The sequence below is a fragment of the Rhinatrema bivittatum genome, chromosome 3 (assembly GCF_901001135.1).
Source record: "Rhinatrema bivittatum chromosome 3, aRhiBiv1.1, whole genome shotgun sequence".
Lineage (NCBI taxonomy): Eukaryota > Metazoa > Chordata > Amphibia > Gymnophiona > Rhinatrematidae > Rhinatrema > Rhinatrema bivittatum.
The window spans coordinates 216,945,335-216,972,771 of record NC_042617.1 but is presented as its reverse complement, the minus strand read 5'-3'; the positions used below and the strand labels follow the sequence as shown (position 1 = coordinate 216,972,771).

Here is a 27,437-nt window from a genome sequence, read left to right as displayed (position 1 = left end):
CCTCCCATGCTCTCTCTCACACCCTCCTGCTCTCTCTCACCCTCCCCACCCCCTCTTACCAACCATGCTCTCTGTCACCCTCCCCTCTCTCACCGGTATCCCCCCCCATTACTACCTCTCACACCCTCCTGCTCTCTCTCACCCTCCCCTCCCCTCCCCTTTCTAACACACATTCTCTCTCACCGGCATGACGCGGGACGCGCTCCATTCGCGGCGAAGATGAAGGCCCGCCGCGCCATTCGCGGTGAAAAGGGAAGACCCCCATGTGCCACGAACGGCGTGCCAGGCCTTCATCTTTGCCACGAACAGAGCGCGTCCCGCAGTACACGGGGGCCTTCCCTTTTCGCCACGAATGGTGCACCAGGGCCTTCATCTTTGCCGCGAACGGAGCGTGTGCCGCAGGATGCGCTCCGTTCACGGCATGCCGGGGTCTCCTCTGCTATTTTCTGTGCAGAATGTGGCAATTCTGCGCAGGAGGGGAATTCTGCGCAAATTCTGCTTTCTGCAGTAGCGCTGAATTCCCCCAGAAGTAACATTCTAGACCCGGCAAAGGTTTGCCTGGTTGCCACTCAGAAGACCCCTCCCGGGAAGACCGTGGTTCCTCTCCGCCTCAGGCGGAGAGTCTTGGCTTGGGTCCATGAATCTCTCACCACTGGACACCCTGGAAGGGCACACACACACACTGGACCTATTGCAGTGGTACTATTGGTGACCATGGATGGAACAAGACATCTGGGGTTACGTCAACTCCTGCCCGACATGTGCCTAACAAAAGCACGTGATCTGGTGCCCCTGAGGCCTTCTACAACCTCTACCTAAGATAGCATGGACCCATCTTTCGACTGACTTCATAGTAGACCTGCCCTTATCAGTGGGCAACCATGTCATCTGGGTTGTCGTAGACAGGTTCTCAAAGATGGTCCACTTCACACCTCTTCTGAAGCTTCCCATGGCCCCTGAACTGGCCCGACTATTCACCCAGCACATCTTTTGCCTCTATGGACTCCTGCAACACATTGCCTCTGATCCGAGAGACCTTGGGGTAATTCTAGATCAACAACTCAATCTAAAAAAACAGATCAACTCCATCCTCAAAAAAGGTTTCTTCAAGCTCAATATTCTGAAGAAACTCAGACCCCTCCTCCACTATCATGATTTCCGCACTGTCGTCCAAGCTACCCTTTCCTCAAAGCTTGACTACTGTAATGCCCTCCTCCTCGGTCTACCCTCCTCCACTACCAAACCCTTACAAATGTTCCAAAATGCTATCGCCAGGGTCATCACCAACTCACGGAAAGCTGATCACATCACTCCCATACTCAAAGAACTCCACTGGCTCCCCATCGCATCCCGAATTCTCTTTAAAATCTTAACCATAGTACACAAATCCATCCACTCTTACAACTCTAACTGGCTTGATGAACCCTTTTGTCCCATACGCTCTGAACGACCCATTCGATCTGTCAACAAAGGCACCCTCTCTATTCCCCCTTTAAAAAAAAGCCCACCTCTCCTCTACTAGGGATCGCGCACTATCCATTGCAGGCCCCAAACAATGGAACGCCCTCCCTACCACGCTCAGGCTGGAGCCATGTTACTCCAAGTTCAGAAAAAAACTTAAAACGTGGCTCTTCCGACAAGCCTACCCAGATTAATCTTCACCCCTCCTCCCCCCTCCCCCCTACCAGCCCCTACCTAAATTGAACCCATTTGTATATAGACTCCTGTAAGTAACTTGTTTAAGCCTTTATATATAGACCTGTAAATAGCCCGTTACAGTTTTAATGCTTTAATTTCAATGCCTTCTGCTCTATGTATATTCCTCCCTGTTGATTGTAATTTCAGCCTATTAGTTACAATGTGAACCGGTATGTATGCATACTAATACCGGTATATAAAAGTTTCAAATAAAATAAATAAATAAATTCACAGCAAACTTGTGGCGGTCGTTATGTAAGAAATTCAGTATCCAGCTCGATTTTACCACTGCATACCACTTGCAGGGCAATGGCCAGGTCGAACCCTTCCTCCGCTCCTTCATGAACACCAGACAAGATGATTGGCCCATCCTTCTCCCATGGGCAGAGTTCTCCCATAACTCCCATACCAACTACGCTATCGGCACCTCCCCATTCAAGTTGGTCTACGGCAGACAACCGACGCCACCACTTCCCATGCTTCTATCTGTGCCCTTGCCCATGGCTCAGCTCACGGGCCAACAACTGCTATCCCTGTGGACTAGCACTCAGAACAATCTCTGTCGGGCAGAACAGCAGGCCAAGAAGGTGGCCGACAAACACAGATGCCCGGCACCCCACTTTAATCCTGGAGACCGAGTGTGGCTCAGTATCCGCCACATCCACCTTCGGGTGCCCTTGATGCATCTAGCCCCTTGATACATTGGGCCCTTCTCCATCACTGAGCGAATTGGCCCAGTCACATGCCACTTGAGACTTTCATCCTCCCTGAAGATTCACAATACATTCCATGTATCTCTCCTGAAACCTCTCATGTTATCCTGGCCGCAGCACAAGATTCCCTGAACCGCAAGACATCTCGGCAGAGGAGGATCAGATATACCAAATCAAGGAAATCCTAGATGTGAGACGTCAACGTGGAAGGTGGGAATATTTAATCGCCTTGGAGGGGGGTTTGGACCCAACAAAAATACATGGGAACCCGCCTCCAACATACTCGACAAGGTACTACTCCAGCAGTTCCATGGCGCTCATCTGAAGAAGCTTGGACCTTCTAAAAGGGGGTGTAAAGGAGGCGGTACTGTTTGGGTCCCCACCGGTAGAGGACCCCGGCCGGGCCCCCGCACCCCTGGGAGACCCGCACTGACCTCTGCTGCCTTTCCCCGGCGGAGGCTGTGGCCTGCTCTCGTGGTGATCCCACTCCGCCGACGCGCCGCTCTGGGCCCGACTCCCTAGGCTTTAAAGGCCCAGCTGGCTTTAAAGGCCCAGCAGCGGGGAAAAGTCCCCTCGGTGCATGGTGATGACATCAGACATCTCGAGTTCTTATACCTGGCCCTGCCTCGTCCACTTTGCCTCAGCAACGGGTCCTGCTCTGTGAGAGTGTGTTCCAGGGTGGTTCCTGTTCCAGCATTCTTGCTTGTTTCCTGTTCCAGCGTTCCTGCCTGATTCTTCATCCAGCTTACCTGCCTGCTCCTTGCCTTCTGTGCCTGCCTTCCTGCTACTTGCCCTGCCGGACTGCCTTCTGCCTGCCTGACCTCTGCCTGGTAATCCAAGTGAACTCCGCCTATCCAGACCTCCAGCCAGTTTCTTCATCTTCTTCCTGCCTGTCCTGACCTCCGGGCCTGTTCCTGATTCCGCCTGTTCTCCTTCCACCTTGACTCCAGCCAGGCCGATGCTATCTCTGCCTCTTCCTCAGGACTCACCCCGTGAGAGGCACCCTCCTATATCCTGCCGGCCCCGGTACTCAAGGGCTCAACCTGCGTGGATCAAGGGCTAGTATAGGGTCCACTTCCCTTTCAGTCCTCCTGCAATTCCTCACAATCCACTTGTGTTTGAATAATTTTGTGTCATCTGGAAATTTGATCACCTCATTCATTGCTCCCTTTTCCAGCACTGGTCCTAGTACATATTCCTGGAGCACTTCACTATTCACCTTTCTCCATTGGAAAAACTAACCATTTAGTCCTACTCTGTTTTCTATCTTTTAACCAGTTTCCAGTTCACAAGAGGACATTTACTTTTATCCCATGACTTTTTAATTTCCTGAGGAGTCTGACATCTGAGATTTTGTCAAATGGCTTCTGAAAATCAGTTCTCACTTATCCACATATTTCTTTATACCTTTAATAGATTCTAATAGATTTACACATTCTAATAGATCGCTAAGGCAACACTTCCCTTTGCCAAAACCATGTTGGCTCTTCCCCATTAAGACATATCTATTGATATGGCCAGTAATTTTGTTTATAAGAATAGCTTTTACCATTTTGCCAGATAGCAACTTCACTGGCCTATAGTTTCCCATATCAACTCGGGAGCCCTCAAATTTGGCATTACATTGACCATCCGCCAGTCTTCAATAGTGGATTCAATGACAGATTATGGATTACTAGTAACTCCTCAACATCCTTCTCAGTAAACATTGAAGCAAATAATTCATTTAGCTTTACTGCTATGGCCTTGTCCTCCCTGAATGTACCTGACTGAGTTTGTATGAGTTTTTCTTCTCTGCACTGACCTAAAATATCAGCTTGTCTCACTAGCTATGCAAATTTAACCATTTCAGCCTAATCCCTGGTGAACACTTTTTCACACCACAACACCTAAACAGGATTAGTTATGACTGTTCGTAAAGGCACTAGGTGTATGGAAACACTTGTCCGGGTTGTGCCCAACTGTACTCAATAATTTTTAATCCTTGCTTTTCCAAAAAAACATAAATTCTATAAATTGTTTTTTTTAATGTAAAAACGAAATGAATAGAGCAATATATGTTGCACTTAATGTTTCCAATATAGCATCCCGCTCTTTATGTAAAGGAGATGGGAGCCAACTAGCTGGTCTGTCACAAAATGAAGACTTTCCATCCAAAAGAGGAAAAGTTGGTAACTCCATTCTAAGCAGATGGAGAATACCTACTTCACATACACAACACATAGGTAATACTTGGTCCTATAAGAATAACTTAAATAAAAGAACATTTTAAGATATTCCTAATTCTGCAATATTGAAAATGTAATGTAACATAGTAACATAGGAATGATGGCAGAAAAGGACCAAATGGTGTATCCAGTCTACCCAGCAAGCTTCTTATGGTAGTATCTGCCACACCATACAGGTTACCTCCATGTTTCTCTTAAGGGTAGCAACTGTCGCTCCATGCAGTTTTTCCCAAGCCTTATGATAACCCATAAAAAAAGTACTGTTAGCAACAATTTTACTAGTTGATGAGCCGTCTTGAAAATTCAGAAAGCGCTGATGAGTTTTGCTTATGGACTTGGCCTTAGAAGCAGTCCTGTGCTTTTTCACTTATGTTTGTGTATCAGTACCCCAGATTATAAAAGTCAAGGCCCATGTTGGTTGTCGTCTGAAACGGAAAGTGGTGCAGTTGTGTCAAAACACCAAGGCTTTTTTGGTAAGGGTAGTAAATACAGGTCCATGCAGGTCACCACCATGCTTATCAGTTCCCCAGACCATAAAAGTCGGGACCCTTATTGGTTGCTGTTTAAATCCAACTCCCCTTTCCCTCCTGCCATTAAAGCAGAGAGCAATGTTGCAGTTGCATCAAAAGTATCAAGGCTTTTTGGTTAAGGGTAGTAACTGCTGTACCAGCAAGTTACCTCCATGACCGTTTTCTTCATTTCCAACCTATAAACTTTTAGGGATCCAGTGTTTATCCCATAAAACTTTGAATTCTTTGACCATTTTCATCTTTACCACCTCTTCCAGAAGGGCATTCCAGACATTGACCACCCTCTCCGTGAAGAAATATTTTCTGGTGTTGATTCTGAGTCGTTCCCCCTGGAGTTTCATTTCATGACCCCTAGTTCTACTGATTTCTTTCCAATGGAAAAGGTTTGTTCGTGCATCATTAAAACCTTTCAGGTAACTGAAGGTCTCTATCATATTTCCCCTGCACCTCCTCTCTGCCAGGGTATACATATTTAGATACTTCAGCCTTTCCTAATAAGTCTTCTGATACAGACCCCACACCATTTTGGTCATCCTTCTCTGGATCATCTCCATCCTGTCTCTATCTTTTTTTGAGATACAGAACTGAACACAGTACTCCACATGAGGCCTCACCAAGGACTTCTATAAGGGCATTATCACTTCCTTTTTCTTACTGGTTATTCCTCTCTCTATACAGTCCAGCATTCTTCTGGCTTTAGCTATCACCTTGTCACATTGCTTCACTGCCTTCAGATTGCCAGACACTATAACCCAAGATCCTTCTCTTGATCCGTGCAAATCAGTATTTCACTTCCCATCATATACAGCTCTTTTGCATTACCGCATCTCAGATGCATGACTCTGCACTTCTTGGCATTGAATCCCAGCTGCCAAATTTTTGACCACTCTTCAAGCTTTCTTAAATCCCTTTTCATTCTTTCTACTCTTTCAGTCATATCCTCTGTTGCAGATCTTAGTATCATCTGAAAAAGAAAAACTTTACCTTCTATGGGAAAGATGGGAAAGAAGGGAGAAGTGGTGATCATTGGAGACTTTAATCTGCCGGATGTAGACTGGAGAATCCCTTCTGCAGAATCTAACAATAGTAGAGAAATAGTGGATGCCCTGAAAGGGGCTTTGTTCAAAGAAATGGTAATGGAACCCACGAGAGAGGGAGCTATACTCGATTTAGTGCTCACTAATGGAGATAATGTTTCTGATGTCCAGGTGGGAGCCTACCTCAGCACCAGTGATCATCAAAAGGTATGGTTTCATATCACACAAAGGATACGGAGAAGAAGTACGAAGACCCGAGTTTTGCAGTTCAAAAACACAGATTTTGATGAAATGGGGAAGTACCTGGAAGAAGAAATAGAAGGCTGGGAGAACAAGAGAGATGTAGAACAACAGTGGACCAAACTAAAAGGAGCAATTACCAAGGCAACTAATCTATATGTTAGAAAAGTAAAGAAAAGCAAAAAAAGAAAAAATGAAACCTATCTGGTTCTCAAAGGAGGTGGCTGACAAAATAAAGGCTAAAAGAACAGCGTTCAAGAAATTTAAAGGATCCCAAAGGGAGGAGCACAAAGAAGAATATCTGGTAGAACTGAGGGAGACAAAGAAAGTAATCAAGACGGCAAAAAGTCAAGCAGAAGAAAGGATCACCAAAGAGGTAAAGAGAGGTGACAAAACATTTTTCAGATACATCAGAGAAAGGAGAAAAGTTCAAAGTGGTATAGTGAAATTGAAAGGTGAAAAGGATCAATGTGTGGAGAGAGATGAAGAAATGGCAGAAATATTAAACAAATACTTCAGTTCGGTGTTCACTAAAGAGGACCCTGGAGAAGGACCGTCGCTAGTTAACAAGAAACTGGAGGGGAGTGGAGTAGATGTATCTCCATTCACAGTAGAGAATGTATGGGAAGAGCTGGGGAAACTGAAAGTGGACAAAGCCATGGGGCCTGATGAGGTTCATCCCAGGATACTGAGGGAGCTCAGAGATGTGCTGGCAGGTCCGTGGGTGTGGTGCCGATTGTTTGGAGAAGAGCGGTAGTGGTCCCGCTTCACCAGAGAGGAGGCTAGAAATTAGCCAGTTAGCCTCACCTCTGTGGTGGGAAAAGTAATGGAGTCGCTGCTGAAAGAAAGAATAGTGAACTATCTACAGTCGGGAGAATTGCTGGACCAAAGGCAGCATGGATTCACCAGGGGAAGATCCTGTCAGACAAATCTGATTGACTTTATTGACTGGGTGACTAGGGAATTGGATCGAGGAAGAGCGCTCGATGTCATCTACTTGGATTTCAGCAAAGCTTTTGATATGGTCCCGCACAAGAGGCTGGTGAGTAAAATGAGAAGCTTAGGAGTGGGTGCCAAGGTGGTGGCCTGGATTGCAAACTGGTTGACGGACAGAAGACAATGTGTGATGGTAAATGGAACTTACTCTGAAGAGAGGGGTGTTAAGTGGAGTACCACAAGGATCGGTGTTGGGACCGGTCCTGTTCAATATCTATGTGAGCGACATAGCGGACGAGATAGAAGGTAAGGTTTGTCTTTTTGCGGATGACACTAAGATCTGCAACAGAGTGGACATGCCGGAAGGAGTGGCAAGAATGAGACAGGATTTAAGGAAGCTGGAAGAGTGGTCAAAGATATGGCAGCTGAGATTTAATGCCAAGAAGTGCATAGTCATGCATATGGAGTGTGGTAATCCGAAAGAACTGTATTCGATGGGGGGGTAAAGGGCTGATGGGCATGAAGTAGGAGAGAGACCTTGGGGTGATAGCGTCTAACGATCTAAGTTGGGGAAACAATGTGACAAGATGATAGCTAAAGCCAGAAGAATTCTGGGCTGCATAGAGAGAGGAATATCAAGAATGTAAAGGGAAATGATTATCCCCTTGACAGGTCCTTGGTGAGGCCTCACCTGGAGTACTGCGCTTAGTTCTGGAGACCGTATCTCTGAAGGGACAGAGACAGGATGGAGGCGGTCCAGAGAAGGGCGACCAAAAAGGTGGATGGTCTTCATCGAATGACTTATGAGGAGAGATTGAAGAATCTAAATATGTACACCCTGGAGGAAAGGAGGAGCAGTGGTGACTTTCAGATACTTGAAGGGTTTTAATGATCCAAAGACGACAAACCTTTTCCATTGGAAACAAATCAGCAGAACCAGGGGTCACAATTTGAAGCTCCAGGGAGGAAGACTAAGAACCAATGTCAGGAAATATTTCTTCATGGAGAGGGTGGTGGATGCCTGGAACACCCTTCTGGAGAAAGTGGTGAAGATCAAAACTGTGAAGGACTTCAAAGGGGCGTGGGATAAAGTCTTTAGGATGTGAATGAAGAGAGGGTGGCTTGCGGGAATGACGGCTACTACCTGGAGATAATACCCTTATTCAATAAACATACACACTTTTAATGCGACTCCAACATTGCTCTATGCTTCAACGGCAAGAGGAAATGTGGAAAAAAGGATTTGCATTCATAAAAAAGTGGGGAGTAGCTTGCTTGTTATGGCGGTTACTACCCCAAACCAAATAAGCCTGATACTTCACTTTCAATGCATATCCAGCGTAGCTCTCTGCTTCAACAGCAGGGGGATGAAGAAAAGTGGATTTATATTCAGACAACAACCAACAATGACTGAATTGCACAGGCTGGGTAAACAAATAAGCATGGGAGTAGCTTGCTTATTGAGGCAGTTACTACCCCTAACCAATCAAACTAGATATTTCACTTAGATGCAGTTCCAGCTCTCTACATTAATGGCAGGGGTGGAAGGGAAATGGAACCAAAAGGTTACTAAGGGCCAAGAGTAACAGATAAGTATGAGAAAAAAAAAATAAGTGTGAAAACTTGCTGGGCAGACTGGATGGGCCGTTTGGTCTTCTTCTGCCATCATTTCTATGTTTCTATGTATCCCTTCCATAATGTCACTTGCAAAGATATTGAACAGAGCCAGTCCCAATATCAATCCTTGTGGCACTCCACTTAACAGTTTTCTCTTCAGAGTAGGTTCCATTTACCATTACCCACTGTCTCCTGTCAACCAGATTGTAATCTACTCCACCACCTTGGCACCAACTCCCAAGCTTCTCATTTTATACACAAGCCTTCTATACCGGACCATATAAAAAGCTTTGTTAAAATCCAAGTAAATCACATTGAGCGCTCTTCCTCAATCCAATTCTATAATCACTCAATCAAAAAAAAATCAATCAGATTTGTCTGACAGGACTTTCCCCTGGTAAATATATGCTGCCTTGGATCCAGCAACTTACTGAATTGTATATAGTTCACTATTATTTCTTTCAGTAGAGTCTCCATTAATTTTCCCACCACTGAGGTAAGGCTCACCTCCTCTCTGCTACCATTCTTGTAAAGCAGGATCACAACCACTCTTCTCCCATCTCATGGCACCACTCCCATTTCTAGGGATCTATTGAGCAGGTCTTTCAGAGGACCTGCCAGGACATCTCTGAGCTCCTGTAGTATCTTAGGATGTACTTCATCTGGCCCTATGGCCTTGTCACTCAGTTTTCCTAGGTCTTCCCATACATTCTCTTCTGTAAAAGGAGTTGTGTCTTCCACATTCCCTTCTACGATCTTGTCAACCAGCAATTGTCCTTCTCCAGGGTCTTCTTTAGTGAAGTATTTGTTTATTATTTCTGCCATTTCTTCATCTGATTCATCACCTTGCTCTTTGTCCCCTTTCAATTTTACTAGACCATGACGGGCCTTTCTTCTTTCCCTGATGTATCTGAAAAATGTTGTATCACCTCGCTTTATCTTTTTGGCAATCCTTTCTTCCGCTTGACCTTTTGCTTTCCTGATTTCTTTTTTCATCTCCCTCAGTTTCATCAGGTATTCTTCCCTGTGTTCCTCTTTTTGGGATCCTTTGTACTTCCTGAATGCTGTTCTTTTTTTAATTTTTTCATTTACTTTCTTTGAGAACCCTATCAGTTTCTTTTTCCTCTTACTTTTTTTTTTACTTTTCTAACATATAGATTTGTTGCCTTTGTAATAGTTCCTTTTAATCTGGCCCACTGTTGTTCCACCTCACCCATTTTATCCCAGTCTTCTAGTTCTTCCATTAGGTACATCCCCATTTTGTCAAAGACCATATTTTTGAAATCCACAATGCAGGCCTTCATGTGACTTAATGTGAATTCTCTGTATCTTATTTGCAATATCAAACCATACCATCTGATAATCACTGGTGCTCAGTTGGGCACTTGTCTGGACATTAGAGAAATTATCCCCATTAGTGAACATTAGGCCAAGTATCACACCCTTCCTCATGGGTTCCATTACCATTTGTTTCAGCAGAGTCCCTTGAAGGGCATCCACTATCTCTCTACTTCTTGCAGATTCTACAGAAGGGATACTGCAATCCACATCCAGCAGATTAAAATCTCCAATGATCAACACTTCTCCCTTCTTTCCCACCTTTTGATTTTTACCAGATCTCGATCCAGGTTTTCAGTTTGGGTTGGAGGCCTGTAGACCATGCCAGTGTAAATGGAAAACCGTCTTGTTTTAGGATAGTCCATAATGCTTTCTCCCTACCCCACATCCCTTGCATTGATATTGTTTTTTATATGAAGTGCTACTCCTCCCTCTTTTCTGTCCTCTCTGTCCTTCTTAACAAGTTACAGCCTGGGATGGCCATAAACCAGTCACAAGATTCTGTGAACCATGTCTTCGTAATGGCAGCAATGTCCAAGTCCGCCTCCACCATTAGGGCCTGCAGATCTGGGATTTTGTTGCCTACGCTACAAGCATTTGTGGTCATAACTTTCCAGCTTTCCTCTCTTGGTTTACTCTTCTTCATAGATACTTTTCCTGCTGCTATCCTTAAGCATGGAATGTACAGCTGATGGATTTTTTTATTATCTACACTCGCTTCCTGTATTGCCTGGGCCTGGCATTCCAATTTCATTGGCCATCTTCTGCCACTCCCATCCTGTAGTTTAAATACCTGCCACTGTTAGATGTAGGCCATCCTTAGGGGTAGATTTTTTAAAAAAGCGCGATCGCGTACTTTTGTTCGCGCAGCAGGCGCAAACAAAAGTACGCAGGATTTTATAAGATACGCGCATAGCCGTGCGTCTTATAAAATCCTGGATCGGCGCGCGCAAGGCTGCCGATTTTGGGCAGCCTGCGCGTGCCGAGCCGCGCAGCCTGCCTCTGTTCCCTCCGAGGCCGCTCCGAAATCAGAGCGGCCTCGGAGGGAACTTTCTTTCGCCATCCCCTCACCTTCCCCTCCCTTCCCCTCCCTAACCCACCCCCCGGCCCTATCTAAACCCCCCCCCTTACCTTTGTCCCTAGATTTACGCCTGGGAGAAGCAGACGTAAATCTACGCGCGCCAGCGGATTGCTGGCGCGCCATCCTCCGACCCAGGGGCTGGTCCGGAGGCCTCGACCACGCCCCCGGGCCGGCGCCACGCCCCCAGTCCTGCCCCCGAAACGCCGTGTCCCGCCCCCGAAACGCCGCATCACTCGGCCCCTCCCCCGACACGCTCCCTTCAAAAAACCCTGGGACTTACGCGCGTCCCGGGGCTCTGCGCGCGCTGGCGGCCTATGCAAAATAGGTGCGCCGGCGCGCGAGGGCCCTGCTCGCGTAAATCCGGGCGGATTTACGCGAGCAGGGCTTTTAAAATCCGCCCGTTATTGTATAGTCTTTTACTACTCCATACACTACCCCAGCCTCCAAAATATCCAAATCCACTTTCTTTACACCATGTTTTGAGACATGTATTGAAATTTTCTATCTGGCTTATCCTTCTCTTTCCCTTTCTGTGAACGGGTAATATTTCAGAAAAGGCAATATTCTTTACCAATCGTTTAATCTCCTTCCTCAGACACTGGAAATCTTTCTATACTGCTTAGATACTGTTTCTAGCAAGGTCATTGGTCCCCAGATGGATGATATCTGAAAATTGTTCCTTCATGAGCCCTGAATATTTGGCAGTAATAAAATTGACTGCTTAATAAACAGAAAGCATGAACATCACAACTGGGGGTGTCCAGCACCAATAGGTAGCTCTGCATGCATTTTAGCATAGTAAAGCTGTTTTCTGTCAAAAATCCATATGTGGATATATGCAAACTTGAACTTCCTCTGTGAGTTGTATCAGGGTGAAACAGGAGAGAAGCTCTAGAAGATTAGACAGCAGAGCTTTATCTCAGCTGCAGACTGATGATGGTCACAGAGGAGCCTATACTCTGAAATCAAAACTTTTACTTAAAAGATATATGCTCTTAGTTACATAACTGGTTAGGTTGAATGACCAATAATCCATCAAGTCCAGCCTTTTGACTGCCTAACAGATCTCTCTCTATATGAAATTCCAGAAGCAAATGAAATAAAATATACCATACATTTGTATCAAATTCTGCAACTGTGAAAATATTCCTTTCCCACCCCAAATTTGGTGGTCATCCCAAAATTTCTGGATTACCACTTTTTGCTAACATGTTGCTAACTTGTTCAATTTACTTTTTAATTGCTTCAGTATTGTAAATGACTGTCTCCATTTGTAAAATTTTCTATAATTTCTCCATTCTTTTATCTTGTTTTGTCTGTTTCTCCTGGAGTATAGAGGTTGCATTGTGGGATCCCTATCCTTTAGGAAACTGAACATTTAGTCCAAATCTCTGTTTCCAATCTTTTAGCCAGTTACCATGGCTAGCTTTTGGGGTATGTGACCTGTGTGACTGCACAGGGAGACATGAGAGTGCCTATTCCCAGCTTCCTCCTGGACTCTTCCATAGATGTCTTTAAGCAGAAGACTCAGGAACACTTCAAGTGGAAGGAGCATCTATCTGAGGTGGTAGGTGAAGGATCAGCCTATAGGAAGGAGGAGGAGAAGAAGAAGTAAGAAAAAAAAATGGATGCTGCTGGGCAGGAGAGACAGAGACAGGGGCAGATTGGCCTATCGGGGGATCGGGCTTCCCCCGGCGGCCGGTCACTCCCATCACGTGTTTTTTTTTTTTTTTTTTTTTAAACAAGGATTCCCACCAAAGAAAATGAGAAGGGCTGCTGCGGCCCGAAAATATATCTACAAAGTCATGGCACAACAGATGAAGCCATGCTTGAAGTAAATCTTGTGGGCTGCATCACAGCTCTTTCTGCTGTGCCTGAAGAGGATCTGTGAGCCGTGGCAAAGCCCATCCTGCCGCAGCATGAAGAGAGATCAGCATGCAGGGCCGGTGCGCCACCAATCTGGGGGCGGCGATCGTATGACTCCTCCTCCTTCCTGACCACACGGCCAGGAAGAGGAAGTGGTGGGTCCGCGTGGGTGGGAAGAAGAAGAGGCCATGCAGGAAAAAGAAAAGCGCCGGCCGTTGCAGGAAGAGGCAGCATTGGCTCCAAGTTCGCGCGGCGTCCAAGAAGCAGCAGTAACATTTCTCCTGCCTCAACCTCCACCTCCACACAAGTGCATTCCCCGGGCTGTTGCAGGAAGAGGCATCAAGGGCCAGAGGAAAATCAACAGCGTCACCTCCCTCCCACCTCTGCAGAAAACAGAGCAGCATCAGCCCCCACGGCCTCAAGAAAAATGAAGAGGTCCTCTGCCATGGGGGCTGAAAGAGGAGGCTGAAAGACGTTTATTTTGGAGATATTTTAGCTCAATTCCATCAGGTTCCAGAATTAACATGGCGTGCTTTTGGGCCCTGTTGACACATGTACTGCAGGGAAAGTACATGAGTGCATCAGTTACCCCACGGGCTGGTTTTGAAAAAATCCCCAGGCCTATTTTCCTGCAATCCACCACTGGACAGAGAGAAGAGAATCTTAGGGGGAGAGATAAGGGGATGCTGGTCACTGTGGGTGAGGGAAAGAAAGCAGGGCAAAGGGAATACTGGTGCTGAGCAGAGAGTAAGAGAAGTGTGAGTGGGAGGGGAGAGATGGGTATACTGTGCTATGGCTACTGTCACTGCTGAAGGAGGGTGTGCTGTGCCAGAGCTACCACCAGGGGAGTGAGCCCTAATATCAGTTTTCACACAGGGTGTCAGTTAGCCTAGAGCCAGTCCTGCCAGTTACCAATCCATAATAAGTTACTGACTCCTATGTTGTGACTTTTTAATTTCCTCAGAAGTCTCTCATGAGGGACTTCGTGAAATGCCTTATCAAAATCCGGGATTCACTATATCAACTAGCTTGCCTTTATCCACATCGTTATTTTCACCTTCAAAAAAACTCTAATAGATTAATAAGGTAAAACTTCCATCTGCTAAATCCAGTTTGGCTCTTTGTAAGAGGGGCAGAGGCCCTTTTATGATCGATATACCTGTGAAAAATATATTCTAGAATGGTAAAGGGGCAGAGAGATTACTTTAAAAAGGGCAAGTCACAATATGTCATTATGTTTAAGCTTTTCATTATTCATAAGCATTATATTGCATTTTTGCTTAGTAGTATACATAGTATCTGCAAGCATGAAAAGAATGTGCTGGAATACGGCTAGTGTTTTATTGAAAGTTACTGCAATATGTGAAAGTGTGTCAAAGGCCAGTGCCAATATTCCAGCCTAGCTGTAGGCTCATCTTTTTTTTTTTTTTTTAATTTATGCCAGTTATTTTACAAACAAACAGCAATATCAACTTGCCATTTCTACAGGTGCAAGCAAACAATTTACAAACTTAAGAGTCTTGGTTGTGAATTTTACACTTCATAGTAATTAATATAATAAGCCTTATAGTCAAACCTAAATACTTATTGTAAGAAAACAAACCCTGTTATAAAGCAACAAAAGAGCCCAAGATAACACATTTACGAGCAAATTTAAGGAAATAGAACTAGGAAATATGTGGTACAACACTTTCATTTCTGAGACTTGGAATCAGTGCAGGTAATTTGGCATCAAGGAATTTCCTTAACTCAATTGGGTCTAAAAACACATACCTTTGTTGCTGATGTTTCACAACACATTTACATGGGTAATATATTGTACTCTGTGCACCTATAGATCTTAATTCCTGATTCATCTGAAGGAAGTTCCTTCTACGAATTTGGGTATTTCTCGTGATGTCGGGGAAGGTCCAAACCTTTTGACCCAGGAAGGTTTTGTCTCTATTTTTTAAGGACAATCTTAGTATCTTATCCCTCTCTGAGCTATTTATAAATTTCACATATAGGGTCCCTCTAAATTCTACCTGCTCTGTCATAGATTGTTCTAAGAAAGCAGTAAGGTTATTTATATCATTTTGTGCTCTTATATTTTGCTGAGCTGCTTCCAATGTTTCATTCTTCCTTTTTCCCAATGAGATAAAGAAAATTTTTTCTATGGATGGTAGCTCAGCAATATCAAGCATTAGATTTTCCATCATAAATTTTTTATACTGTTCATATGGTGATATAAGTTTAATATTGGGGAAATTGAGAACTCTTAAGTTGTTATATCTGATTGTATTTTCAATCACCTCAATTTTCTTGTTGTTTACCAATTCCCCCTGGATCAACCCCGTTTGGACCTTTTCAATTTGCTCACAGCGATTTTCAAATCTTACAATCTTTTCTCCATGTAAAGACATTTCTGGTTCAACTTTCATTATCCGATTCTGTATGTCAACTACTATATTATTCAAAGACAAAATCACTGATTTCAAATCGGTTAAAGTAGACCAGACATTTTCTAAGGTTATAGGCTGTGACTGGGACAACTTTGAGTTATTAGGTAAATTCACTGTTCCAGGAGAACATGTTTCATTCCTCTCATTTGAGGTCACTGTTCTCCCCTCATGTCCCGATGGTGTAGATGTTAGAGGGAATTCATCCTTTCCATTGGAATTCCCTCTAATTTTAGGCCTTGCCCCTAATTTCTCCAGATTTCCTCCGAAAGTAGCAGCTTCCTCTAACAACTTTGGTTGATTTTGCTCTACCAAAACTGAAGAATGAGCAAGGGTCGTGGCATAGGAGCCTCAGTCTCTCCGGGGCTTAAAGTGATGTTAAAGTCCAGTGGGATATGTGATTGCTCAACACTTAATCCCATATCTGGAAGCCCTCCCGGAGTCAATGTACCAGTTCGTGTGAAAAACGAACCTATAGTAGGCTGAGGTGGGATAGGAGTAATTGGGGTCGGGGGTTCCCCTCTAACTCTCCCCTTCCTCTTTGTGTGCGGCATCAGTCAAAAACAAATATGTCTGCGGTCCCTTTTTCCACAAATTTAAGAGTTACCTTGGACTCTCACTTGGCAATCAGACTGGCTCCTGAGTCCTCTGTCGCTTCTCCGGACTAAGCCGGACAAAGCCGCGCGCGCCGGCGACTCAGGCGCGCCAAGTGGCGCCGATTATATGGGCGCAGGCCCCTCCCGATGACGTCCGAGGGACCAGGAAACGGAGCGCAGCTGTAGCTCTGGAACCAGGTAGGACTCCGCTCACAGAATGACTGCGGTTTTCCTCCGCAGTACCGCCGATTATATGGGTGCAGGCCCCTCCCGATGACGTCCGAGGGACCAGGAAACGGAGCGCAGCTGTAGCTCTGGAACCAGGTAGGACTCCGCTCACAGAATGACTGCGGTTTTCCTCCGCAGTACCGCCGATTATATGGGCGCAGGCCCCCTCCCGATGACGTCCGAGGGACCAGGAAACGGAGCGCAGCTGTAGCTCTGGAACCAGGTAGGACTCCGCTCACAGAATGACTGCGGTTTTTCCTCCGCAGTACCGCCGATTATATGGGCGCAGGCCCCTCCCGATGACGTCCGAGGGACCAGGAAACGGAGCGCAGCTGTAGCTCTGGAACCAGGTAGGACTCCGCTCACAGAATGACTGCAGTTTTCCTCCGCAGTACCGCCGATTATATGGGCGCAGGCCCCTCCCGATGACGTCCGAGGGACCAGGAAACGGAGCGCAGCTGTAGCTCTGGAACCAGGTAGGACTCCGCTCACAGAATGACTGCGGTTTTCCTCCGCAGTACCGCCGATTATATGGGCGCAGGCCCCTCCCGATGACGTCCGAGGGACCAGGAAACGGAGCGCAGCTGTAGCTCTGGAACCAGGTAGGACTCCGCTCACAGAATGACTGCGGTTTTCCTCCGCAGTACCGCCGATTATATGGGTGCAGGCCCCTCCCGATGACGTCCGAGGGACCAGGAAACGGAGCGCAGCTGTAGCTCTGGAACCAGGTAGGACTCCGCTCACAGAATGACTGCAGTTTTCCTCCGCAGTACCGCCGATTATATGGGCGCAGGCCCCTCCCGATGACGTCCGAGGGACCAGGAAACGGAGCGCAGCTGTAGCTCTGGAACCAGGTAGGACTCCGCTCACAGAATGACTGCGGTTTTCCTCCGCAGTACCGCCGATTATATGGGCGCAGGCCCCTCCCGATGACGTCCGAGGGACCAGGAAACAGAGCGCAGCTGTAGCTCTGGAACCAGGTAGGACTCCGCTCACAGAATGACTGCGGTTTTCCTCCGCAGTACCGCCGATTATATGGGCGCAGGCCCCTCCCGATGACGTCCGAGGGACCAGGAAACGGAGCGCAGCTGTAGCTCTGGAACCAGGTAGGACTCCGCTCACAGAATGACTGCGGTTTTCCTCCGCAGTACCGCCGATTATATGGGCGCAGGCCCCTCCCGATGACGTCCGAGGGACCAGGAAACGGAGCACAGCTGTAGCTCTGGAACCAGGTAGGACTCCGCTCACAGAATGACTGCCTGTAGGCTCATCTTGATAGCATTTGCATATTGAAAGATGGGGTGGGGGGGGGGGGGGGAGCAATATTCAGCCACTGAGTGGCTCGGCTAGTTTGCTCGATAAACTTATCTGGCTAACTAGCAAGGTATATTCAGTGGTGTGGTCATGTTGCTGTATATACACAGCTATCTTAAAGTTAGCCAGATATATTTATCTGGCAAATTTTAGGAAAGGTCAGTGGCACGACTAGAGTTAGCCGCATAAGTTAACCAGCTAACTCTGAATATCGGAGTTAGCCGGTTAGCTTATGCGGCTAACGCCAATCCTCCCTGGAATTCCCCCAACTTATCTGAGTTATCCAGCTAGTATTTAGCCAGATAAGTTTTTAAATATGCCGATTTAGCCATTTAGACAGATAACTTTTCAGTTAACCATTTAAATGGCTTTTGAATATCAACCTCAAGGAACTTACATATTGTCCTTAGAGAAATGTTTCCTTATAGTAACCAGACATAAAATGGGAGAAAACCTTTAGTAAATGACCTCCTAAGTAACTTAATTGGTATATAGGTTAGAGATATCAACCTTTTTAGACCATGGTATCAGAGAGCAATCTTTGGGAGAGCTGTTCCTGTTCTATTGCATGGTAATCTGTTGTTCTCTCTCCATAAGATACATCTTATTCTTTTATTATTTGCTGTTCTGACTAAAAGGATTTTTCTCCTCCAAGCTGCTGGTTCTAAATGTTTATTTCAGCCCACAGCACTTTCCATTAAGAAATGTCTATCCATAGATATTCTGTTCTTAAGAATTGCTTCCATCATGGCTTCCACCATTTTGCCTGGCACTGACATCAGGCTCACTAGCCTTGGATCACCCCTAAGCCCTATTCCCTGTACGTACCGGATCAGTCCAGACTCCTGGGTTATGCCTCCGCACCAGCAGGTGGAAACAGAGCAAAGACTTGGCAGGCTCTGCCATATATACTGGGGTGCCGCCCACAGCCTGTCAGTATTTCTCTGTTTCCAGCAGGTGGTATGGGTACATAGCTCACAGACTGGGGGGAAAAAAAATCAAGTTAATAAGGGGATTCTATGAGTTAGGCAGTGGGTGTTTTTTTCTCATTGTCCTCCTTGTCTCCTTTTTAATTAAGTTTTACAAAAAAAAAGAAGCATTTCAGTCTTTTTTTTATCTTGTAGGTTTAGACGAACGGTCTGGGCTCCCAGGGGGTTGCCAGGCTCTGAGAGGGCCATCCCCCCTGGTTGAGCAGGAGTGCTGGGGCCAGGGGTTGAGAACCCCACCTACCCAAGCCCAGCCGGGGTGATACCAGGGAGCCCGGCTCACTCACCCCAGCCGGAATGATGCAGCACTCGACGAGGGACAGCGCGCCTGAGGTAAAAGATTTCACTTTTTTACTTTTCTTGGCGGCCTCGCTCTCCGGCTTCATCGTGGCGACAATTTTTCTCCTCCCCCCCCCCCCCCTTACCAACGCGCCTCTTCGTTGCGGCTTTGTTTTTTTTGTTTGCTTGATTTCTGCGGGGCAGCCATGCCACGAGGCTCGGCCTGCACCGCCTGCGGGTCTGGAAGCGCGTGCCTCTCGCGGGATGGGCTGTGTTCAGCCTGCATCCCGGGAGGCGAGGGTCCATCGGGGGCGGTTCGGGGGGTTGTCGTTCGGCGGCGGTCTCTGGCGATCGTGGGGGGGGGGGGGGGGAGTGTGCGGTCTTTGCTAGTCCCCAGCGCGCGAAGCGTGGGAAACCCCGCCATTTTACCCCCACCGTCAGTTTCAGAGATGGTGTCCACTGAGGAAAGCAGGGATTTGCCCCCCCCCCTCTCCCTGCAGTGGCCAGCCCCCCGCCCGGTTTCACTGGCAGCGGCCCTAGGGGAGGGGAGGGGGCAACATACGGACATGGACTCTGATGGTTCCTGCTCCACTTTTCCTTCTGGTTTCATACTGGCCATGCACAGGGTTTTAAAGCCCGCAAAGCCTTGAAGCAGCGCCCGGCCTCCCTGGAGCCCCAGGGGACAACACCCTCGGCGCCCACGGCGCACCCCCACGGCGCACCCCCACGGCGCACCCCCCACGGCGCACCCACGACCGGAGGACGTTGCGGGACCCCCTAAGGCCAAGCGGCCACTGCGGGCCTTCCCTCCTAGGGATGTTTCGGATTCCTTGGATGCTTTGGAGGACCTGGGGGACCAGGGGGCTCCATCCCCACCCCCAAGGGGGGCAGATGGTGATGGCATTCCCGCACAGAGCTCAGCGAGACAGAGCCAGCACTCGGATGGGGACGACCCGAGGGTGATACGTCTCTTCTGCCGCGATGAGTTGGGGGCCCCTTATTCCCGCCATTTTGGGGGAGTTGGGCATCTTGGCACCCTCCTGAGGAGGTTAGATCTGGCTCCATGGATCCGGTGTTATTGGGCCTGAATGGTCTACCCACTACCTTCCCCTTCCATTTTTCTGCGATGGACTTGCTCTTCAGGGAATAGGATACTCCAGACCTCGGTCTGAAGGTCACCAAGGCCATGGATAAGCTTTATCCTTTGCCAGAGGAGGCTCTGGAGGTCCTGAGGGTACCGAAGGTAGATGCCGCGGTCTCAGCGGTGAAGAAGCGGATGACCATTCCGGTCATGGGCTCCACAGCCTTGAAGGACCTTCAGGATCGTAAGTTGGAAATTCAGCTGAAGAAGATATTTGAAGTTTCGGTGCTGGGGGCCCGGGCAGCGATATGTAGTACCTTCGTCCTGCGGGCCGGGCTGTGCTGGGTGCAGCAACTTCTAGCCAACGAGGGTCTGTCTGAGGAGGAAGCCTGACAGGCCGGGTGTCTTGAGGCCGTGGTGGCTTATAGTGCTGATGCCCTGCATGATCTTCTCCGAACTTCAGCGCGTTCCATGGTGTCTGCTGTCTCTGCTCGCCGTCTCTTGTGGCTGCGGAACTGGTCAGTGGATAGGGCCTCTAAGTCCCGTCTGGGTTCCCTTCCCTTTAAGGGAAAGCTGTTGTTTGGAAAGGAACTGGATGACATGATTCAGCTCCTGGGCGAGAATAAAGGGTACCGTCTGCCGGAGGACAGGTCGAGGTCTAGGGGCTCCTTCTCGTCTCATTCCCGTTTTCGGAGTAGCCAGAAACCTCGGACTCCTTGTCCTAGTACCTCCTCTTCTTCCTTTCGGCCGGGGGGGTGGCAGACAACCTTCACAGCCCTTTCGAGGTCGACGCTTCGGTAGACCCGCTGCCACTACCTTGGCCCCGGGTGGTAAATCGGCCCAATGATGGATTGCTGGTCCATCCCTCAGTACCGAAGGTAGGGGGCAGGTTGTCTCTCTTTTACGAGGCTTGGACCACCATCACAACAGATCAGTGGGTACTCTCGGTGATAAGACATGGCTACGCCTTAGATTTTGCGCACCTTCCCCACCTGAGATATTTTCCCTCTCCTTGCGGGGACGCCGTCAAGCGGGAGGCGATTCGTCAGACATTGGTCCAGCTGTCAGGCCTGGGCGCGATTGTCCCGGTCCCCGCCTTTGAACAACGAAGAGGACATTACTCCCTATACTTCGTCGTTCCAAAGAAAGAAGGTTCTTTCCGCCCGATTCTCAACCTGAAAGGAGTCAATCGCTGTCTCTGGAATCCACGTTTTCGCATGGAGACCCTGAGGTCCGTGATTGCTTCGGTCCGTCCAGGAGAGTTCCTGGCCTCGCTGGATCTCATGGAGGCTTACCTGCATATCGGGATCCACAAGGAGCATCAGAAATACCTTTGCTTCTTCGTCCTGGGCAAACACTATCAGTTCCAAGCGTTACCGTTTGGGCTCGCGACGGCTCCTAGACTTTTCACCAAGATACTGGTGGTAGTGGCGGCGCAGTTACGGCGAGAGGGATTATTGGTCCATCCCTACCTGGACGATTGGTTAATTTGGGCAAAGTCCGAGGAGCTTTGCAGGTCTGCGATCCAGCGGGTTCTACAACTGTTGCACTCCCTCGGCTGGGTAGTCAATCTAGCCAAGAGTCATCTCCATCCCTTTCAGTCTCTGATGTTTTTGGGAGCGTTCTTTGACACGTGGCAAGGCAAGATTTTTCTCTCGGTAGACTGCTGTCGCAAGCTGCGGGGGCAGGTTCAGGCTCTTCTGAAGATGCAGCCCCCGACAGCCTGGGACTACCTGCAGTTGATTGGTTCCATGGCTTCCATGCTGGAGTTGGTTCCGTGGTCCTTTGCGCACATGCGTCCCTTACAGTCGGCGTTACTCTCTCACTGGAGTCCGGTCTCCGAGCAGTTCCACCTACCCTTACCCCTGCCGTCCACGACTCGGTCCAGTCTCCAATGGTGGCTACAACTGGGCAATCTTGCTCAGGGAGTCTTGCTGGTGGCTCCGGATTGGACAGTAGTCACTACAGATGCGAGTCTCTCCGGCTGGGGGGCAGTGTGTCTCTGACAGTCAGTCCAGGGTTAGTGGTCCCCGACCGAATCAAGCTGGTCGATCAATCACTTGGAGACCAGGGTGGTGCGTCTAGCTCTGTGAGCATTTCTACTGCTGGTCCAGGGGAGATCGGTCAGAGTCCTATCCGACAATGCGACCACCGTAGCTTATATCAATTGACAGGGGGGGACGCGGAGTCACCTGGAAGCCCTGGAAGCTCGTCTCCTAATGCAGTGGGCAGAGAAGCATCTGCGCAGCATCGCCGCATCCCATATTGCAGGGGTAGACAATGTTCACGCGGACTTTCTGAGTCGTCACCAACTAGACCCCGGAGAGTGGGAACTGGCAGGCGACGCTTTTCAACTGATCTGCAACAGATGGGGACGGCCGGCCATGGATCTAATGGCGACTTTTCAGAATGCCAAGGCGCCCCGCTTCTTTGCTCGTCGCAGGGAGCCAGGGACGGAAGGGGTGGATGCCCTGGTCCTCCCTTGGCCGACGTCAATCCTGCTGTATGTATTTCCTCCGTGACTCCTCATAGGCAAAGTTCTTCTTCACATAGAGGGTCATCTGGCGGAGGTTATCCTGGTGGCTCTGGAGTGGCCCCGAAGGCCGTGGTTCGTGGATTTCATCAACCTGGCCGTGGAGACTCCGCTCTGTCTGCCGGATTTGCCGAATCTCCTGCATCAGGGCCCCGGTGTTTCAATCAGGTAGATCGCTTTTATCTAACGACATGGCTTTTGAGAGGCGCCGCCTGAAAGGCAAAGGTTATTCGGATCCTGTGGTGGCCACCCTCTTAAGATCACACAAGGTCTCTACTTCATTGTCGTACATGCGCGTGTGGAGAGTTTTTGAGATATCATGTGTGTCTCGAGTGCTTTGACCTACCAGGGTGGCTATTCCAGATATATTGGATTTTCTTCAGGATGATTTGGCCAAAGGGTTGTCTTGTAGCTCTCTCTAAGTACAAGTGGCGGTGCTTAGTTCTTTGCGCGGGTCGGTGGATGGGGGGGCCGTTGGCTGTCTCACCGTGATCTGTTCCGGTTCCTGAAAGGGGCCACACACTTATGTCCACCGAGGGCTACACCTTGTCCTTCTTGGAATTTAAATTTGGTTCTCAAGGCTTTATGCACACCCCCGTTCGAACCCCTGAAGGGCACCACCTTGAAGGATTTGACTCTGAAGGTCGTATTTTTGGTGGCCATCACCTCTGCTAGGAGGGTCTCTGAGCTTTAGGCCCTATCTTATAGGGAACCATTCTTGCAAATTTCGGGCTCGGGCATTAGTCTGCAGACCGTCCCCTCATTCCTTCCTAAGGTCGTCTTGGCTTTTCATTTGAATCAATCTGTGGAACTCCCAGCATTCTCATATCTCGACGGGTCAGATAGGCCTCTCAAGGATTTGAGGAAATTGGATGTGCGTAGGGCCCTCTTATGCTACCTTGAGGTCACCAATAGTTTCTGAGTTTTGGATCACCTCTTTGTTCTTTGGAAGGGACCCAGTAAGGGAAATATGGCTTCTAAGACTACCATATCACGTTGGTTGAAGGAATCCATTAACTCTGCGTACCTTCTGGCTGGTCGACCCCTTCCGCTGAGGCTGAAAGCACACTCTACACAGTCTCAGGCGGCGTCCTGGGCGGAGTGGCATCAGATTTCCCCGTTGGAGATCTGCAAGGCGGCGACCTGGAAATCGTTGCACATGTTCACGCGTCATTATCGTTTGGACGTACCGGGTTCCAGTGAGGGCAACTTTGGAGCAGGCTTGTTGAGAGCGGGACTCTCCATTTCCCACCCCAAGAAGTGAGCTCTGGTACATCCCAGGAGTCTGGACTGATCCGGTACATACAGGGAAAAGAAAATTAGGTCTTACCTTCGATAATTTTCGTTCCTGTAGTACCAAGGATCAGTCCAGAGTCCCGCCCTATGCTGCAGTGAGTTTGGAGAGTCCACTGTTCTTGGTTCTTTTCCTCAAGGAATGTTTTTTCGCGAGATTTTTGAATCTGTTCCTTTCGTTTGGCTGGGCCATTTTCCTTTTGGGGGGCTGTGACCCATAAGTTCCCCGGTTCATCTTCATGTACATAGTTTCATTAGGGGAATTCTTCTGCTTTGACATTGCATAATACTGACAGGCTGTGGGCGGCACCCCGGTATATATGGCAGAGCCTGCCAAGTTTTTGCTCTGTTTCCACCTGCTGGTGCGGAGGCATAACCCAGGAGTCTGGACTGATCCTTGGTACTACAGGAACGAAAATTATCGAAGGTAAGACCTAATTTTCTTTTTAAAAACTGGTGTTACATTGGCCAACCTCCAGTCTTCAGATACAGTGGCTGATTCACTAGTTTACAAATTGTCAGTAATAGACCTGCAGTGATTGAGGAGTTCCTTTTGAACTCTGGGGTGAATACCAATGGAGGCAGTGCATGCAAATCCATATTGATTGTGGATATCCTGAAAATCAGACTGACTGGTTGTATCCCAAGGACTGGGTTGAAAACCACTACTCTATTTAATGAATACTACCAAACCTGGTACCACTCTAATCATTCTTTTTCAGTTAACAAAAAGAAAAAAACTATCCACCAACACTATTGTCTGGTACTTTCAAGAGACAATACTTTAAATAATAGGAAGCAAATTCTGCTAACTTAGGATAACGCTTGTAGCAATGTTATATAAATAGCAGGAAGATAATTCTATGAAATAAGAATTAAAACAGCAATCTAACATATTTTACCACATCCTAAAATTGATCAGCTATATAAGTCTAAAGCAGTAATACTACTTAGATCAGGCCTTATTTTCAAGATACTAAATTATATAAATTAACCTGCTTCTTGAATCAAATATATACAAATGTATCTCATGAATTTTTATTGTCAAAATTCTTAAGACCAGACCTGTTTGTGTTTTATTCAATATTGAATTTGTCATATTTGACCTAGTTAGATCAAAATATCAGTACGATACTTTGGGCCTAACGGACTTCTCCCAAAAAATCTTTAATGAATAAATCCCTTTCTGTATTATAATTCTGTATTTGCTTATTGCATATTAAAGTATTATATAATATTATGAAATGAAGACTATTTTGAGGTGAAGATGCATATTAGGATACTATTATCTACCCCAACTCACATGACTGCATCCTAAGAATACCTGCGTTTAGCTTTAAAGCAAAGCTTACACAAAACCAATTGGTTCTAAAGGGGTATAATATACTACTAAAACATAGTGTAAATCATCCTACTAAGAAGAAAATCATTTTGACATTAAGGAAGTAATTTTAAAATTCCTCTCGAGCCTTCAAGTTTAATTTTCAATTGGAAAATTCTTTGGACCATGGGGATTGGCCTGATGATTAGAATATTAATGTCATGAACCGCTCTGCCCGCGGGTCTCCCCGCGAGCAGGCCACTCACCCCATGCTGCTGATCTTCGCCGGCGCAGCTGGACGCCGCCATCAGCCCTCCCATGCGGCCGGATCCGCGGCCTAAAGTTCTTCATGCGGCCCGGAGGCCGCCCGTGTCTCTCCTCTTCACCGCGGCCAGAGCCACGGACTTTCCAGCTGCCCACGCGGTCTGGGACCGCCCCAGACACTGATTCTATCTTCGCGGCTGGAGGCCGCAAAAGCCCCGGGCTGGAGTAGCGGCAAGAGCCGCCCCCGGGGCCTCCTGCAGTGGCTGGAGCCGCTGCTCACGTTGGACCTGCGTCCCAGGCCAGCCCTGCCTCTTCTGACGCACTACGTCGGTGCAGGCCGCTCTTCGCAGTCCTGCACAGCTCCTGCTCTCTCCCTAGGCGCGCGGCCGCATCTTCCTTCAAGATTTAAAGGGCCAGACACAGGAAGTGTCTTGGCCCCACCTTGGTGACTGTTTCCTGCTTCAGCCCTATATAGGGCTGCTTCGTCTGTTGTTCCTGGCCTTGCATCGTGGTGACTTCACTCTGGAGGCTCCTGCCTGCCAGAGCCTGTGTAAGGTCTTCTTGTCTTGTGGAGCTCCTCATCGTGATGTCTTCTCGTCATGCCATGTCTTGTCTTCGTGCCTGAGGTCCTCGTCCAGGTGTCCTGGTGTCTTGATCTTCTACGTTCTGGTGTTCCTGCCTTCCTCGATGTTCATTCCTATGTCTCGCCTTCAACGCTCTCGAGCCTTCTGGTCCGGTAGGCTGGGGGTCCCTCAGATGCAGTACTCCTGAGTGGACTAGCCTGCTGGTGGATGGTGGTCCTGTGCTCTTGAGCCGTCATGTCCCGGATGTTTGTTCCTGCGCTGTCCCATTCTCCTCGTGGTCTGTGACCAGTCTGCAAGGGCTGTGTAGGGTGCGTAGTGGACAGGGTGGTCCGCAACTCAGTCCCGCGGGTGGCCTGAGTAGGGCGCCTTGAGAGACAGTGCCAATGTCTGCCTTCCTTGCTGCTCTTCTCGTCTGGATTCCAAGTTCCTCGTCATGTTTGCTCTTCGGCATCATGTTTCTGATGTCGTTGCATTGACCCTGGTCCGGGATGCCATCGCATCGACCACTGGTCCGTGATGTCTTCGCATCAGCCTTGGTGTCAAGTCTCGTCTGCGATGCCGTTGCATCGATCCTGGTGTCACGTCTTCATAGTTCTGGTGTCATGTCTTCAGCCCAAGTCTTCGTGCCATGTGATGCCGTTGCACCAACCCAAGTCTCCATGCCATGTGATGCCGTCGCATCAACCCAAGTCTTCGTGCCATGTGATGCCGTTGCATCAGTCTTCTTGTCTACGTATCAAGGTGTGTCTGCCCTCAACCTCAGGCCAGGCCTGCTGCTCCATGCTGCTAGCAGCAGGTCCGAAAGGGCTCGGAATGATCGGAGGACCATTCAACTTGCAACATCCTCGGATGTTGGCCATGGGAGCTTGCTGGCCTGGCAGAGGGTAGACCGTCAGCCATGTGGAGCCACCATCAACCCTTGGCTCGGTCCGGAAGGTCTGGGTCGGGCTGAGGCCCATGGGCACACGAAAACACCGTACACAACAATTAAGCTGAGAATCAGCGAAATCAGAGTTCAAATTCTACTGACATTCCTTATGATTTTGGGCAAATCTTTTTATCTCCCATTTTCTCAAGTACCCATTTATATTTTGTAAGCTCTCTGGGGAAGAGATTTTACTGTACCTGAATTCTAAAAATACCTAAGCCATCTTGAGCATTATTGGAAATGCAAACTAAAAATACAACATTGTCATTACTTTACAGTGTCTACCTCAACCCTAACCCTACTCTATA

The 27,437-nt window shown here is 48.0% G+C and overlaps 1 protein-coding gene across 1 annotated transcript in view; it reads right to left on the bottom strand.

The window, feature by feature from the left end:
* The window catches only part of TRIM67 (tripartite motif containing 67), a 257,154-nt gene that overhangs the window by 75,062 nt on the left and 154,655 nt on the right, over positions 1-27,437 (bottom strand). The gene's annotated exons all lie outside the window — the stretch shown is intronic.